The sequence below is a fragment of the Lissotriton vulgaris genome, chromosome 10, assembly GCF_964263255.1.
Source record: "Lissotriton vulgaris chromosome 10, aLisVul1.2, whole genome shotgun sequence".
Classification (NCBI taxonomy): Eukaryota; Metazoa; Chordata; class Amphibia; order Caudata; family Salamandridae; genus Lissotriton; species Lissotriton vulgaris.
The window spans coordinates 69,091,848-69,103,940 of NC_141698.1; positions in this window are offsets into that span (position 1 = coordinate 69,091,848).

Sequence of the window (12,093 nt, forward strand, 5' to 3'; positions counted from 1 at the left end):
GAGAATACGTTTAAGATTACAAGAAAAGATAAAAGACATTGTCTTAACGTGTTTTACATACAGGCATGAACTCAACATTTTCATCATCTTGTTTTCCTCCAATTACTAAGAGGTGCCCAGATTTTTTTTACCATAATCTTTCTTCTTTTGTCCCTTAAAATTATATAGACACTCCTCAATATTGTGGATCCCAAGCAGTCTAGTTAGCCAGATCTGAAATGAGGGAGCTACTGGATCTTTCCAGGCCGCCGCTATTAGAATTCTTAACACTGCAACACACAGAAAGACAAAAGCTTCGGCTTCATGTGCAACTTTAAGATTTTCATCCCTGCCAAATGGCACGGTGGTTGGGGATAGAGAGATTTGGCACTCTAGCAGCCCCGATAAAAACTTCTCCATTTCAGTTAAGACAGGTTTAAGATTTGGACAAGAATAAAACACATGAGTTAGATCTGCTGGGCCCTGGTTACATCTTGGACATCTGTCTGTATCCCTTTTACCCCATTGAAACAGCTTCGCGGGGGTGTAATATAAATTAAAGATCATCTTGTAATGTTGTGTTTTTAAGTTAGTTGCTCTTAATGTTTTCTTATTCAATGCCAGGGCATAGTCCACATCTACGTTTGGATCCCCTATTCTAAGGGCCCAGGCATTTTCCACTTGCACTACATCCTCTTCCATGCCCTGTAAGAGATGACCATAACCTATTTTGATCTTTCTACCCCCATTCCTTATATATTGAACAATCGGGTTTAGCTCCTGGATAGAGATCCTAGGTCTTATAGATTTCACTGATTGTTCTAACTGGTTATACAGCATCCAGTGATTCGTGGGGATACCGTATCTTTGTTGCAGGACCTCAAACCCTAACAAATCCTCCTTGCTCATAACATCACCCAAACATCGGATACCCAACCTTTTCCAAAGGGCGCTATTCCTATTCTGTCCAAGATGTATGAATGGGCTTGAGTTCCAAAGGTCTAAAATTCCATTGATCTTAGGAATCTTAAGAAATTTCAGCATTAAATTCCATACACCCCATACACTTAACATCACTTTACTTTTACTCCTCTTGTAATACCGCACGTTAACTTCCCGAGTTAGAATCCCCTTGGCTTTTTCCCCGATTAATACTTCATAAATTGTGGGAATTCTGGGAGAACCAGGCAACAATGCGGGAGTGTCAAAACACAATAACTGTTTCATATGCAACAATAAGCAAACCCAATGATACAGTCTTAGATTGGGAGCTGCTAGTCCTCCTCTCTCTAATGGTAATGACAGTCTAGCTAGCGATCTTCTCACTTTACCGTATTGCCATAGGAACTGTGAGAAAACTGATTCCATTTTTTTCATCAGGGCTTCATCAATTAATAAGGGAATAGCACGGAATAAATACAATAATTTTGGAAACATTGTCATTTTAAGAACATTCACTCGACCAATCAAAGACAAATGTAGTACGTCGATTCTTCTCAGATCCTTATCCATTGCTGCTAATACCGGCGAATAGTTTTCCTGGATGATTTTACCCACATCAGCATTAATTTTAACTCCTAAATAAACTGCAGAATCGACATATCTTTGATCCCTTTTCTGAATATTCTTTGTACAAATTATTATAGTTTTCTCAGTATTAAGTTTATACCCTGAATATGACCCAAACTGCTGAGCCAAATTAGTTAGTTCCTGTATTGCTATATCCGGCTTGTTTGTAACAATTGCCAGGTCGTCCGCATACGCCAAAAGCTTAGTGGTGTGACCATGAGATATAACAGGGGATATTTTATCTGAAGCCAGGATCTTCCTAATTAACGGATCAATGTATAATGAGAAAAGTATTGGTGAACAGGGACATCCCTGGCGTGTACCTCTTCTGATCATTACCTCCTCCGATTGGAGTCCCATTGTAGTGATTCTGGCAACTGGGTCCATATACATTGCCTTAATACCTTTCCTGCATTTTTCTCCAAACCCCCTTTTCTCCATCACCTCCCACATAAAATCCCAAACCACACGATCAAACGCCTTCTCGGCATCCAATAAAATCATAGCCATGTCACCCCCTGTGACAGTAACAGCATCAAATGATGATATAGCCCTGGCTGTATGTTCAGTAGTACCTCGCCCTGGGACGAACCCATGCTGCCAGGGTGATACAAGTTGACCTATAATCCCTCCTAGTCTCTTAGCCCATATTTTTGAATATAATTTTGCATCTGTATTTATTAAAGATATCGGCCGATATGAGCCGGGATTCTCCTCTGGCTTTCCCTTTTTATGAAATACCACAATATTGGTCTGCTTCCACGTATCCGGGATAATACCTGAGCATATAACTCCATTAAAAAGATCTTCCAGTATAGGGAGAATTTCTTCACTCAAGGCCCTATAAACCTCAATTGGGATCCCATCTGGACCAGCCGCTTTACCCAGTGCCAGTTCACTCAGAGCATTTTTTATCTCCTCACTTGTTATATCCAATTCCAATCTAGCTCTATCCTCCTCCTCCACCCTTGGTGTAATAAGAAATTGGTCTTGCATGAGTGATGTCACTCCTGGCTCCTGATCATAAAGTTTTTGATAACATTCTTGGAACGCCTGTATTATAGAATTTGGGTCATTATATTCTCTCCCATTGTATTTGATCTTGCTAATTTTATTTCTATTCAAATCTTGTCTTATGCGCAGTGCTAATGCTCTCGCAGCCTGTTCACCCGTCTCATATCGCCTTGCTCTTTGTGTCTGATATTCACATATCTCTTTCTGAGTGATTATTTTTAAAAGGTCACCCTTGACCCTGGCCATATTTCTAATAGTCTCCCCACTATCTTTACCGGTTGTTATTTCGTCAATGTGATATCTCTCTATTTCTGCCAGATCTAAAATAAGCTTATCTATCTTACTTTTATCCTCTTTCCTTATTCTTGCTGCACAGCTAATCGTCTCCCCCCTTAATGCAGCTTTAAACGATTCCCAAACACCATTTCTGGAGGCACTATATCTATTACAATCAAAAAATTCCTTTGACCATCTTTTCATATGTTTTAAAAACCTTTCATCATTTAATAATTTTCTATCAAATGTCCATCTAGAAATTTTCCTTAGTGCACTGGGAACTTTGTAAGAGAGTATTAGAGGATTATGATCGGAAATTATTCTAGGTAATTTCTGAATATTAACCTTACCTATCTCCCCTATTGTAATAAAAAAGTAATCTAACTTAGAATACTTTTGTGCTGGATGGGAGAAATATGTATACCCTCGATCACCTGGCATCTTTCTCCCCATACGTTTACCAAGCCATGAGACTGAATCATGGAGCTTATAGCTGAGTTAACCTTTTGTTTGCGGCCTGTATATTTATTCCCCTGATGCCAGTCTGCAGAAATATTCATATCACCACATACTATCATTGGGGCAGTCCAATTAGCCAGTTCCTCTTCTATTTTATCGTAAATCATTGGGTCATCCTCATACGGACCATATATTACACATAGTGTGAACCCCATATTCATTTCCGCTAATAACCATCTTCCTGAACCATCTGTTTTAATACGTTTCACTCCGCCCAGATGATTTTCAGCTAATATAGCCACACCTCTTATCATTGATGATTGCGTTGAGCATCCAATCAGAGTATACCCATACATTTCCAGAATCTTCCTTTTATTCCAGGGAATATGGGTCTCCTGAACACAGACTATATCGATATTATTTGTTCTGACCAAATGGCTCAATCTCTGCCGCTTCTTCCAATCATTTAAACCCCCAGCATTAATAGTACATATTCTAATGTCTGACATATTTTGAGTATTTACTTTTCCTACATTGACTATTATCCAGATAACTGATATCAACCTGAAAACTATTCCTTTCCATCTCATAATTTTTCAAAATTTGCAACCCCCCTTCCCTCCCCACCCCCACCCACTCCTCCCTCTGCGCTCTCTCCCTCCCCCTACCGAGCTCCAAGGTGGAGCCCCCCCTCGACCACCCCCCTAGTCTAGAGGCGCTCAGACCTCTGGTCTGTGCACATGATGGTTGCAGCTCAACGTGAGGAGAAGTGACCTCTAAGAGCCTACTCCAATCCCCACTACACTACCGATTTTTTTTTTCTTACTTTTTTTTTTCCCTTTTAACCCCCACCAAAATTTACATTATGATCCATTATGATCCCCTACCATTTTCAGATCCCACCACCACGCCCTATCTACATATTTAGAATCTCCATATTCCATTAATGAAACCTAAAGCATAAGGATATTTATCGAGAACTCCCCGACTCTGTTCATTATATATAGAAACATTGTATATCAGCAACCTCAGTTCCCAACTGAGATTAACATTTTAACAATCCAATTACTCCATCTATGACATCAAAATTTCTTTAGCTTTAATCTCTGAGGAGAAATAAAATGTTTTTCCGTCTTTAATTATCTTGAGTTGGGCGGGGTTGATCAAATAGGCCTGCATACCCTTGTCCTGAAAAGGTTTGATCATCTGCCGTAATCTCCAGCGTCTCTCAACTGTGATATGACAAAAGTCAGGGCGAACGAAGAAGGTATATCCGTCAACTGTCCTTTTTTTATCAGGTCTCGCCCTCTCAGATATTGCTTGTCTCAAATTAAAGTTACCCAGAAAAATTAAGATTGCCCTAGGCTTATCTCCCTCCTTCGCATTTTTATAGATCTTGGCTGGGGTACGATGTGCCCTCTGAATCTCCCTATCAAAATCCCAATCTTTCAACTCCATGAAGGCAGACTCAAAAATTTTAACGATAAATGATTTCATATCTGTGCCCTCTGCCCCTTCAGGAATTCCCAGGATACGAAGATTGTTCTGCCGCGATCTATTTTCTAATGATTCCAGTTTCCACTGAATATCAGTAAGTTGTTTTGCTTGCGTATCAACTTTATTGACTGCGGCTGCTGAGTCAGCTTCTGTGGAGACCACTCTGTCTTCCAGATTGGTCACTCGCTCGCCCAGGTTCACACAGGCTTTAGTCAACTTTCTGACCACCCCCTGCATTTTTCTGACAGCCGCTTGAGACTTACGGCTCTCTTGCCTTGCTTCCTCTCTATGCGCCAGTATATCCTGGTGAATAACCTCCAGGAGGGACATTTGTGCTGAATCCCCTTCTGGGCTGTCTAAGGTAGCATTTGACTGTGGTAACTCTCGATTCTGATTATGAGTTTTCGTTCTCACCACCATTTTTACCGCTGTGCTTGGGGGGCTACTTTCCTTAGGTTCCAGATCGCTGCCCGTCTCTATGTCACTGATTTCTTGATCCAAGCTATCTTCTCCTTCCTCAGACCATTCACCACCCTCAGATACCGAGAAAAATGCCTCGCTTGGAGCTTCTTTTTTTACTGCAACTGCTCTCCCCTGTATCATCCTCCAGGATCTCTTCTAAACCACGGTGTATTGCTTTACTATTACCCAGTTGATCCACTGCTGGGTTCTCTGCTTGCTGTTCTTCCCCTTCCATAGTTACTGCAGTATTTAATTGTTCAGCGAGACCATCAACTGTAAGGTCAGGGGATGCCTCATCGTTATCCTGAGGTGCCTGTATGTTATCTCCCTTCTGATCTTTAGGATCCTTATTCTTACTCATTTTTTGGAAGATATCCGAAATTGGGGTAGTGCCCTGAGTGTCAGAGTTCCCTTTACTAGCACCCTGCAGTGCCGTTTTTTTAGCTAGAGGAGAGCCTTGTTTCTTCCTCTTGTTACCATCTATGTCTGTTATTGACTCCGCTAGCTCCGCTGCTGCTCTTCTCGTAGCAGCCGCTTTAGCGCTGGCACTCATCTTGGGAGCCATAATTGCCCTCCTCCTTTCCTCTGGCCCAAATACCTCCTTACCGCCTGGGGTTTTTCCGTTTTCGGTGCTCTCCGCCCGCAGTTCTCCAGCACCCTCCAGAATGTAAAGCCTCTGCTCCTCCCTGTCTCTTGGGAGATTTGTATCCTGGTTCGAGTGTTTTCCTGTTTGTCTGTATTCCCCAACACGAGACTTCCTTCTCCGCTGAAATTGCCGTTTCTGAAACAGGCTCCGTGAGGCTTTGTCCCTGAAGGTTAGATCCACGAGCTCCGCTGCCTCCGCCTGCAGTCCGATGACAGCTCCGCCTCTGAGCCGCCGCGTCCGCTGAACCACATCCAGTAACAGCCGCTTCAGCGGCTGGCTGCACGTCAATTTCATACAGCCGTTTCTACTTTGATGCGCGTTCTTTTTTCTTCCGTCCTCCTCCGTCTCGCGTTACATTGTATCCATCACCCAAATTCAGCCTTCGGTAGGGGACTACGGGATCGCTGCTCAAAACATTGCACCCCTCCTCACGCGAGCTGCTTACCGGCCGTCTCACACGGCCGCCATCTTGCCTCCTACCTAGGTGAAAAAACATGAATGGGTTTCTCAGTTCAACAAATCAAGAGAATGTGGCGTAACGGCCAGAGCTGCGACTAATAAACTGGGGAGCAAGATTTGAGTCTTTGCGTCGCCTCAACATCCTGGGATTCTGGTAAAATCACTTGATATCCCATGCCCACCAAAAATGAATGTGTCCTAGTGTGTTGTAACTTGTGCTCATGTAAAGTGCTCCAATACCTTCGGGTCGACTTTGCACTATAAAAAAAACAATGCCATTTTACAACTCTCAGTGGGCAGCAAGGCTGTACTACAAACCACCCCCGATAGTTAGTGTTGAATTGTTTTTCTTGTATTCATTTTGAATAGGGTGACAACTCACATAAGCTCTCTATTTTGCTAAGACGAATCCAAGCGATATTGACCATGTCAGAAATTCAATAACACATGCAAAGAAAGCCAGGTTGAAAAATCCAAGATAGTTTCACAAAGTGGGCAAAGTCGAAAACTTGTAACTTCTGGGAGCTTGCTGGTTGAAAGGAGTACTTAAATGTACACTAGAGATGGCGCTTGGTATTGTGAATATGCCTGAAGATTTTTTTTTAACATGTATGAACTGAGGCACGGCACGTGGGGGCAAACTTCGTCAAGAGAATAAGCAGGGAAGTCAGTTCTCCTGGTTCAGCAGTCACCAAGTTAGCCACTAGCAAACATCCCTCACCTTTAGTGAATCCATATCGACAAGTGACCATAATAATAATAATAATAAAGACATTTGTAAAGCGCCTGGTTACACTACAACAGTGTGTCCCCGCGTTGACCATAGCACATGTACGTTCGCATATACACACACTCTAAACCTCCTCTTACACCAACAACCATTAACAATAGGCTGACAACAAATGCCAAAGGCTTGTTTTCAACACTGTGGCCGTAAGCCATCATGTAAATGCGGACCTCTCTCAATCAGCATGGAAGGCCCCCTCACACTGCCCAGGATAACTCCGTGACACATCGAGCCTCTGTTCCCTGAGGCCCTCATGATCTCACGGCGGGGGGACACAGCACAGTGCACTTCAGGCGGAGTGAGGGGAAGCTACCTTGCTCGGATACTTCAAAGGTGCCGCATCGGTACTCACAGAGGTGCTGGCGCCGCAAGCATGACTCTGCAGGACAAGGGCAGGCCATGTCCGGGCCCCCGCCATTGGTACAGAGTTGAGTAGCCGGCTGCAACCAGAGGTCAAGGGAGGGTGCACACCGGAAGCCATACCGGTACACGAGGGAGGCAGCAGGCGGCAGTGACGCATAGGAGCCCAGCTATGCGCGTCCACAGAAACCCCTTGGCCCCGGCCCTCACAGCCACATTCCTCAACTGCATGCCAGGCGCTCTGCCCGCTAGAATGTCAGCCCGGAGCTGGAATGTGCAAGGCTTCGGCAGCCGAGCTGGTGCCAGCGCCAGTCAGGAAACAGAGGGCCCATTGCGCGAATGGAAAAAAAAAGTGCTTATCCAGTAATTGAAGGAGACAATATAACGCCGCAAGTAAACAATCCAGTCCTGATGAGCTGTCCCAAAAGGAGGTAGGGCGGTAACAAAGGGGGGACTAAGAAGCCTCGTTATTACTCAGAAGCCAGCATTTACCATGGACGATGACGCCAGCCAATGAAAAAGATGGGTGGGGCTTCCACTCCACTTCTAAAACATACCCTAATACAATATGCCTTGCAGAGCAAACAGCGCATGCGCACTGCAACAATAGGCAAGACTTAAAAACGGACATGTATGCGTTTTTATATAGCGCAAACTTTACGCGAAGGTGTCCGAGCGCTTTACAATAGAACCAGTTACATTACATAAGGACTTCAAAGTACGTGAATTACATAAAATATACAAATAGATAAAAGGGTCCCTTTCAGGCCTTGTATTCATCAGGCAGAAACACTTCGATTTCTGTAAAATGAGTGTAAAAACGCCAAGGTAATTGTTGTAAGGAACAACACGAGAAAACAGGGAAAAGGATATAAATTCCTTTATTGTGAAGTACAGACAGCACGCAGCCAATCCATGTTTGAAGATCACACCACCTCCCCTCTTAAACCAAGGGAAATAGGAAAACAAATCAATAAAACAAAAAGGAAATAAGAAAAATGAAACTAAACAACAGAAAAGGATATTCTATAAGAATCAAGCACGAATATGAGTAGCAAAGCTATATCCTATTGCGAGCAAAGCAAAAGGAAATATATTTCAATTCTTAACAGAGTTCTACAAGAAGTTTTAATCTATGAGAAAATAACCCCTCCCAGTCGTGCGAGAAACCACCCTCCCTCTAGCAGCCATCTCCATGCACCCTCCAACCTTGAGTTAGCAACCACAAACAGAGAGCCACTATTGGTGCATAAAGTGCACAGTTTATTTACCTCATATAACACATGGATAATAAACTCACAAATTAATGGTCATACGCACTCTCTGGGTTGTTCAAAATACCCTATACACAAATGTTATTGCTACTGAATCAGTCCCTGTTTGTTGGTTTGTATTACTTATGGACAGCACCTTCGGCACAGCCCTTGGCCTGCGATGGCCTCCTTCTCCAGATGTCTAGCGTTTGCAGCCTCTAGGCTTCCCTTACTACCGATATCTTTATGAGCGGGCTCTCAGGCACCTCTTCCACCAAGCTCAGATGACATAAGTGGGGGGAGGTACATACCTTATGTGCCCAAATCGGTCCTTATAAGGGGGGAACACATAAATAAAGAAAGACGTGCGAGGCACACGCAATGTTCTGCTGTCTTCCTGGAATGTATTATTTGTGTTACCACGGGTGAAGGAACTATCCTTTCCCTCATCCCCTCAATCAGTTGTGGTGTTCATCCTGCACTCCCTTTTCCTGACAAGGTCGAATGTGGACATAATGCTGACCTGTGTCCCCTATGTTCTCTATTGCCTCCCTTGCTCTCGCCTTGATCGAGAAAATCCACCTGAGGAACCTGAATTTTATTTATTTATTTATTTATGTATTTATTTTATTTATTTATTTGCTTCTATAGCGCAAGAATCAAGCCCGAGTGGGTTATCTCCGCGCTTTGACTGCAACAGCAGGTGGCGAGAGCTACTTGACAGGAAGCCTGAAAGTGCAAGAGGGACAGCCAATAATTATATCTCCATAAACAGATTCGTTTTTAACATTTTCCTAAATGTGAGGTGATTGGAGGTCTGTCTAAGGATAAGCGGCAGGTTATTCCATAAAGTCGGCCCCACTGAGGAGAGGGCTCGGCCGCCTTGTCTGGTCCTTTTAATAGAAGGAGGTTTAAGCAGAAGTTGGTTACTTGACCGTAGATCTCGTTCCGGTTTGTATGGCTGAAGTAATTGAGCTAGGTAGTTGGGGCCGTTTCCAAATAGACATTTATGGACAGTGCAGCAGATTTTAAATTTAACCCATTGGCGTATTGGGAGCCAATGTAGTTCTCTCAGTACGGGTCCAGAAGATGTTCTTGGGGGGGCATTTAGAATCAGTCTGGCCGTCGTGTTCTGGACCACCTGCAGTCGGTTGATGGCATCCTCATTGGCTTGTATGAGAAGCCCATTGCAATAGTCAAGGCGACTTATTACAAGGGCCTGAACCAGGGTCTTTCTGTAGGTGTCCGGTAAAAGAGGAAAGACTCGCCTGAGTAGTCCAATGGCATGAAAACAGGCTCCTGCAATTACATTTGCGTGATCTTTTAGGGTTAAGTTTTGGTCCAGTTTCACACCCAAATTTTTGATGGTTGGTTTTGGGGAGGGTACAGATCCCAAATCCTGGGGCCTCCAGTCAGGAGACCAGAGCATGCTAGCTTTCCCAAAGAGCATCACTTCTGTCTTCCCGACATTACACTGGAGGTAATTGGAGGCCATCCAGTTGGAGATGGCCCTCATACCTTCCGCAAAGTTATCCCTAACATTAATGTTTGGGGCATGGAAAGGGTAGAGGAGTTGAGTGTCGTCAGCGTACGACACTGGTGTGAATCCGTACTTCCTCACAATCTCAGCAAGGGGGCCACATAAACATTAAATAATGTGGGGCTTAGGCATGAGCCCTGTGGCACCCCCTTAGTGAGCGCCCTGGAGATGGAATGATAGGGGCCCAGGCTGGCAGATTATGAGCGGCCAGAGAGGAAGCTTTCCAGCCATGCAAGCGCTTGACCTCTAATGCCCACTCCTTGTAGTCGGTTCAACAAGATTTTATGTGATACAGTGTCAAAAGCAGCTGACAGGTCTAACAGCACCAGAATCATCGAGCCTCCTCTATCCTGTGACATCTTGATGTTATCGATCACGGAGAGGAGTGCAGATTCGGTGCTGTAGTTGGGCCTGAACCCAGATTGAGATTGGTCCAGGCCCCCTGTCGCTTCTATGAAACTGGAGATCTGGGTGTTAACAAATTTCTCAGCCAACTTAGTCAGGAGGGGCAAAAGGGAGATGGGGCGGAGGTTGGAAAGTTCCGTCCAGGGAGCGGTGGTGTTTTTACGTATCGGATTCACGACTGCCTCTTTCCACTGTTGCGGGAGTTTACCTTCTTTGAATGAGAGATTGAGGATTTTTGAAATGATTGGGCATAATGATCTGCTCAGGCTATTGGTTAGCCTAGCAGGAAGGAGATCATGAGGGGAGCCAGATTTCATGTTGCTCAAAAGTGTGAGTATTTCACTCTGTGTGACTTCTGGAATGACTGTAAGGGTCTCTATGGGAGTTTCATTGCACAGAGTACTGGGGTCTTCCGAATTTTTAGGGTGTTTGATTTTGTTGTAAATAGTGTCGATTTTGTCCTCAAAGAATTGGGAAATATTATTGCACAACTCTTGTGAGAAAGTGTCAGGACTTTCGCAAGCCAAAGGGTTGGTAAAAGTCCTAAGGATTTTATATAATTCTCTTGTAGAGTTGGCGGCTTCATCAAGCTGGGACAGCAGGCAAGTTTTTCTTGCCTTTTTAATGTTTTTGTAATAGGTAGATATAGCCTGCTGATAAAGTTCCTTGCTGGCGGGAGAGTGGTTCTTTCTCCATTGTTTTTCCAGCTTCCTACATTTTTGTTTCTCTATTTTTAGTGATTCGGAATACCATGTTTCTTTTTTGGTGGTTAAAGGTTTTTTGACAGTCTTTTGAGGAGCTAGAGAGTTAATGGTATCCAGAAGGGTGTTATTTAGTTTGGATAGAGCAGATTCAATGTTGTCAGAATCAGAGATGATTGGCTCTTTCCAGGTTTGTTCAAAGGAATCCGGAGTGATTTTATGCCATGGTCTTTTTGTAATGCTCAGAATAGTAGGAGGGTCAGAAGGTTTAGCAAGTTGTAGAAAGGAAAATTCCAGCATGCTATGATCGGACCAGTTGATGGATTTAGGTGGGTGGCAGTGTATTAAAGGATAGTTGGTAAATATTAAATCCAGTGTATGGCCTTTTCTGTGAGTGGGGCCACAGTTTCTTAAATGAAGACCTAAAAGAGCAAGGTCGGCTAAGAGGAGTTTAGTGTGAGGGTCTTCTGCTATGTCCGCATGAAAATTGAAATCTCCAAGAACGATAAAATTTTCTTTCGCTCTTAAGTGTGGGGCTAGTATTTCGGTTAAGGCAAGTGAGAAGCCAGCATTGGGGCCTGGAGGTCGATATACTAGGGCACCTTTCCAGTGGTCTTTAGTTCTGATATTGATTTTAAAAATCATTATTTCCATAGTAGGCAAAGTAATTTGTTCCAATACCGTAA